Source organism: Podarcis liolepis (assembly GCF_965112155.1).
Source record: "Podarcis liolepis genome assembly, chromosome: 3".
NCBI lineage: Eukaryota > Metazoa > Chordata > Lepidosauria > Squamata > Lacertidae > Podarcis > Podarcis liolepis.
This window is the reverse complement of record NC_139557.1, coordinates 66031428-66038099: the sequence shown is the minus strand read 5'-3', so window position 1 is coordinate 66038099 and position 6672 is coordinate 66031428. Positions and strand designations below refer to the sequence as shown.

The following is a 6672-nucleotide window of genomic DNA, read 5'->3' as shown; positions in this document are numbered from 1 at the left end:
GAGGAGCACCAACAGCCGCCGCCTCCTTCTCCTCTGCTCCAGCTCCTCCCTGCCTCTCAGCCCGACGCTGTAAGGCGCAAAGGAGGCTGGCGCTCTCTGGCCCTCACGCTGCTGCCCTGTTTTGGTTAGGCTGGCCTAACGCCCGCAGACATGGGACTAAGCCCCGCCGAATTCAACAGGGCGTCTTCTTCCACAGAGGGGAGGGTCTCGCTAAAGATAGTAGGGAGACTTCTCGGGCTTAGGGTGGCGAAACGAAAAAGAGCCCTTGCGCCTTTAATGGCTGCATGGAAGGGGGAGATTGGCGCGCCGCTTCAGGAGAAGCTGTAGCGGATTCCCTCTTCTGCACCACGCAACTCTTAAAGCTGTCTGCCCCCCGGCCACATTAATGTGTCGCGGCCGCTTGGATGCCACAGGATGGCCACTATCCTGTGACACTTCCTGCGGAATGAAGTCGGCGGGGTGTTCTTTTCAGGAAGCATGCATATATGCTCAGTCTGCAGGTGTGCTCAGGAATGCGGGCCTTCATCAGACATAGGTCACAATAAGATCTGTCCTGTACAATTGTATAAAATATTGCATTGACTGAAGTGAGCTGGGAGGTTACTGATTTCAGGGTGACTATAAAATGTGCCAGGAGGAATATGATGCAACTATCTTGTTGAAGATAAGCAGGTCTGGTCTGGGCAGTGCTTGGATGAAAGACTACCTGAGAAGTCTGCCATCTTGAGTTCCACGATGGAAGGAAACGGGAGCATTAATGTACTATGTAAATAAATACTAAGGAAACAAAATGTAACCTGACTGATCAGGATAGCAGCATGTCATTAGCGGGTAAGTAAAGGTAAGCACCCTTCCAACATTAAGCATCTAAACTCGGTCCCACTCCAGCTCATACCTCTTCTTCCTCTTAGTCGAGTATAGAGTTTACTTTGTTGCTCAGCAGAAATGAACCAGATGGAGTGCCCCAGTGAGTTCTCTTCAGTAGCAGAGGTGCTGGAGAATTCAAACTATACATCCCAGCAACCCCTTGGAAGCCACCACCGTTTTGGAATACTGGAGAGGAGAGTGTTAGGAGATGGTTCTCAAAAGTACACAGCATGCTTTCATGATCCACCAGGTTTTCGGGGTAGTAGCTGTCAATGGAGCTATTGTGAGCAACTGTCACCTTTTAATAATAAAATGTTCATAACTACTGCTTTAATTAAATCACAGTGTGAATCACATTAAAAAGCATTACACAATGTAAACTAACAAGTCATTTTAAATTTACTTAGGCAAATTTATTTAGGCATGGGGAGAGGAGAGGGAGGGGAAGTTCCTTTCCTCAGCCAGAAGTTCTTGCACTAATGGAACTACTTTGGTCAATCACACCCATAGTAAAGCTATTTTCCAAGTGATGAATTTACTTTCAAATGTTAATTGTGTTGTACCTGCATTTAGACAGCACTTTATTCCATTTTCCGGACGTTTCCTTACCTGATAATGTTTACATTTTATGTGAGCTTTCATACAATGTAAAAGTCGCTTCTGGAAATCTAGCAGAAATTTGATGCTCCTTTCTGTGTTAATTGCTTGCAGAAAAAAAAGATCTGTTTGCAACCCCATTAACACCCTACCACCACCCCGCTTTAATGGAACATGCCATGTGACAAAATTTGCAGCAGTATTCTGGTATACAGCTCTTTCCTGCAAGGGGAAACATGGAGGACCAAAGCATTCCTGCACGTTATAGTTATGACATGTATAATGGCACCTGCTGTTGTGTCACACTAAACCCACTGGTGTGAATGAAAGTAAATTTGACATGGCAGTATATAAATCAAAAAGCCACAATTCCATAGTGCAACAGGTCATGCAGTATAAACGAAATGTTAGTCCTTGCCAGCTGTAGCAACTAGTGTTCAGTGGCATATTGCCTCCAAATCTGGAGGCTTTATATAACCCTAATAAATAATAACTATGTTATTTCCTGGACTCAGTGCATTGCAGGGTGGAGATCAGTAATTCAGGGCAAGCTGTCTTTCTTATCATTCTTCTCACCGCATAAACCCTTACAATTGTCCATGAAACAAAGTTTAAAAACTGCTCAGGAACACACACAGATGTTTCATACACCACATAATATGTGAGGACCAGAAATGTCTTTTTGCAAGGTCTGTCATATCTACAAACCACGTCTCAGCTTGTGTCATCTAACTTTCTCTTGAAACTTTCAGGTTCAGATACATGACACACTTAGGGAAATGTTGCCAGGCAACTATTAGTGCCCCAATAAAGTTAACTGAAACTTTCCTGTTAGCTTACATAGGAACAGAATGTTTGGTACAAACTTTCATTTCTCTTCATTATTGTTTGCTGCAGTCCTTTCTAACCTCTAGCAGCAGAGTACATGATTCTGTTTTCAAGCAAGAAAATTTGCACTTGTCATATTTAATAAACACATCCTGCTTATTGGAATGATAAACAATGTTGTTCATTTGTCTATGACTTCTGTTTTGTGCAAACCTGCCACAAGAAGCAGCATTTGATTTTAACAATTAAGTTCAGGATAATCATAAAACTCAGAATGATAAGAGCTAGTTTTACAGTGGGAATGAAATATACTTGAGGACAAATTGGAAGAACAAACTTGTCATTCTTAATTAGGGTCACTTGCTTGACAATGGAAGGTGATATGAATTTTAGGATTCTGAAGATTAGCATGCTGCAGTCCTGATGCCAAAAGCCACTGGTGTTCTATCTTGTGGACCAAAATCCAGTGACCTTGGAATTCATTCAATCAATCTCACTGGTTGTCCATTCAGTTTCTTGCCTGGGAGCATTAAAAACATTGCAAAATATGAAAATGGATTTTCTGAGCTGGAATGATATAAATGAGATGAGACACTCTACTTGAAACGGGAATCACATAAGATAAGCACTAAGCAAATCACCATCTGCACATCTTGTGTGGAATAATGAGAACATAAGAGTCCTACTGGATCAGATCAAAACCCTATCTAGTTCTGCACCCTGTTATTACAGTGGCAAACCAGATGCCTATGGGAAGTTCACAAGCAGGACCAGAGTGCAACAGCACTCCCCACTTGTGATTCCCAGTACAGTGGTACCTCAGGTTAAGTATCTAATTCATTCCAGAGGTCCGTACTTAACCTGAAACTGTTCTTAACCTGAAGCACCACTTTAGCTAATGGGGCCTCCTGCTGCTGCTGCGCCGCCAAAGCACAATTTCTGTTCTCATCCTGAAGCAAAGTTCTTAACCTGAAGCACTATTTCTGGGTTAGCGGAGTCTGTAACCTGAAGCGTATGTAACCCGAGGCACCACTGTAATTGGTATTCAGAGGCATCCTGCCTCCAACATAGCAACTGAGCCTGGTAGCTACTGATTGCCTTATCCTCCATGAATTAATCTAATACTCTTAAAGCCATTCAAGTTGGTGACCACCACTACATTCTGTGCAAGTGAATTGCATAGATTAATGATGCACTGTATGAAAAACTACTTGTCCGTCCTGGTGGTCCCAAGTTCTAGTATTATGAGACAGGAAGGGAAAACTCCATATGTACTTTTGTATAGTGTTGTGTTAAAATGATATAAATGATACAGCTATACACTTGTATCTTGTCTCCCCTGACTTATTTTTCCTCCTGAACTAAACAGCTCATATAGAACCTTTCCTCATATATAAGTTGCTCCAGTCCTTTGATAATTTGGTTTGCCTTTTTCTGTGTTTGTGTACTGAGAAATATGCATGGTGAACCGTGAAGTGTTTGGCCACTGTGGGGAACTGAATGCTTGACTGATCCAGTAGTTCTTATGCTCATATGTAAGGATTTGGTACATACATCTTTCACATAACTTACTCTTTTTAGCTTTCCCTTAAAGTTTATCAGAGGTTTTATCTAAGCAATGAACTTTTACTTCACCTTATATTTCCCATTAGGTGAAATCAGGGTTCTCTCTCTCTCTCTCTCTCTCTCTCTCTCTCTCTCTCTCTCTCACACACACACACACACACACACACTACTTTATTGCAAATATTTTCACTTTTCCCAAAATCCCTCAAATGTTTTTGCCCAGTCCGAAGCATCTAAACTCAGCAACAATGTTGCTGAATTGCACTGTGTTCTGAAAAGTTCTGTCATGAGACAGGGGAGGCTGTTTTAACATTAGGCAATCTTGCTGTCTGGTATATTCCTGACCAGCTGAAACTGATTGCAATCATACAGTATCACATGTACTAAAAGCACATCATATTGTGCATTGCTGGGCCTTTGGGCAAGACTTCATTTCCAGAAGCTTCCTTGATAAATTGCCCTGTCCTTTAATGGCGTATAATCTGCCTAATCGGATTCGTCAAGCTTCAGAAAATCTTAACAGATGCCTCAGAAACTTCTTTTGGGCCACTGATCTCATGCAGTAAGAAGTAGGAGGGTGGGAAGGTACCATTGAAATCTTTTTTCCTAAGGTGTTATGGACATAAGAAGAATTCATCATGATCTGATGTAACATATATTACTGTTTTTACTTTTTGGATGAATTTTTGTTCATTTTTCTTTCTTTATTTCAATAAAGCATTTTAAAAAAAATCTTTCCCCCTAAACAATATAGGAACTTCTTACACTAACCCATGAAATGGAAAACAGGTACAGGAAAACAGTTGTCAACCTTTTTGTGTGAGTGGGCACATTTGGAACTTTTGGAAAGTGCCACAGAGTCCAGTCAAAAAATGGTTGTCATAGGGTATGGCATAACTCTAAATGCAGAAAGAGAGACAGGATCACAAAATGGTGCAGACTTCCTTCCCATCAGCCTGCCAGTCAATGGTGGAAAAGGCATCCAAATCGGCCACCAACATGCTCACTCACAGGAAAAAAAGCTCTTTGCACATATTCTCTGCTCACAGTAGAAAGGAGAATGGTTGTCCAGACCAGTCCAGGCATCCAATGAAATTGGGGCATGTTCAAGATATGCGTTCAGTGTAGGAGGGGCTAAGCTACTGTAAACAGGTAGGAAGACTAAACAGTCTTTCATGTATTGATGGGATATGTATTGAGATCTTTTGCAGGCACCATAGGAGGTACTGGCAGCACACTGGTGCCCATGGACACCATGTTGGGGATCTCAATGCAGTTTCCACTCATCTCAACCTAATAATGTATGTAAAGCAACAAACAAGGGAGAATATGTCTATGAACTACTATCAATCTCATTCCAGATACTGAGGCTGTGTATGATCCATGGTGGTGCAGTATGTGCATTGCTCCATTTATATTTGTGATTTCTCCTTTGCTTCTTCAGTCTTCTGAAATTTTCAAAACCCTATCAAGCTAATGTATCAGTGGGTAGACCTCTACTGACTAAATTGCAAAGGACCACCTAAATGGGGAAAAGACCTATTCATGTCTAGCTTGGAATCGTGTGTAAATTTTCCTTAGCGCATATCCAAAGCTGAGTTCTGCTTAAAACAGGGATTCACAGTATCATATTCATCTTGACTGAGTGTTCCCACAAGGTACGTTCTGCATGAACAGGTCCTGTGCCTGCAACATGCTCTATATATGTATTTAAAATGTGGTTTCTCCATTAATCAACAGTGGCATGCCATCATCAGCACCAGACCCTGAAAATTGTTGCTCTCCTTCATAGATTGGCCATTTTGACAGTGCTGAAGGGTGCAGGGAAGCTTCTAGAGGGGCAAGTAGCATGAATGTTGAAAAAAGGAAAGACACGGGTGGTGGAGCCAGCATTTTTATACTCTGTTCTGTGCTCAGATAACAGCTGTCTCCTTGTGTAACCCACAGGAGGAAGCTGAGGAGTTGCCAACTTACTTCATCAAGAAAGGGAATGTCTCATACAGCTCAGAGAAGGGAGGGCTGGTGCTCCAAACGTTCCTGAAGGACTCCTGAGAAAGCTCTCCAGAAATCATTGCGACTTGGCAGACAGAGATTGGCTTAAGCCCAAATGAATGTGGAACACAGAAACATAAAAAGGAACAATGCAAACAAAGACTGCTTAACATGTCAACAAAGTCGGGGGTTGGTTGGAGGTTTTGGTGTGTTGTTTGCATCGTGCCTGCTTGCTGTATCTTTTCACTGTAGGCTAGGTGCTGCTTTCTGTGATTTCCAAGTGGATTGAGAGGCATTTCATCTGCTCACCAGTTCTTCTAGCTAATAAGGAATTTTCCAATGCCAAGAAAAATCGCCGTGCTGAGACATGCCTCTAAGAATTATCTTGGTTCAGAGTCTCTTGTTTTGAAGCTGATTAATTAAATCCACACCCCCATTCCATTAGCACCATCCCATACATCATCTTTCTGATTACATAAGGGATAGTATAGTATCTGGTCAGATAAGCAAGTGTCAGGGAGAGGCACTCGTTCCTGGAACAGGCGCACTGAGCCAGGATTTTCCTCTATTGACAACAACTGTAGAGAGTGGAGTACTGTGTAGTTCACTCAATTATGCCATAATTTATTATTATTTTTGTAATAAATTACTGTGTCATCCTCAGCATCAATGGGAAGTTGTAGACTATTGTTAACAGCAACATGATTTCTTCTTCTTAACAACAACAACAACAACATTATTATGTACCCTTCACTAACAGGTTTAGGGTAGGTTACAACAATTTTGAATTCAGAATTAAAAACAGTTAAACCATATTGCATT

General features: G+C 41.7%; 1 long non-coding RNA gene across 1 annotated transcript; it reads left to right on the top strand.

Moving 5' to 3' along the window:
* Window positions 1-744: 744 nt before the first annotated feature.
* On the top strand, window positions 745-6406 carry LOC310703767. The gene is made up of 3 exons (XR_014524363.1): window positions 745-831; window positions 5303-5424; window positions 5806-6406. It is a non-coding gene; the product is annotated as an uncharacterized lncRNA (long non-coding RNA).
* The last annotated feature ends 266 nt before the right edge of the window (window positions 6407-6672 follow it).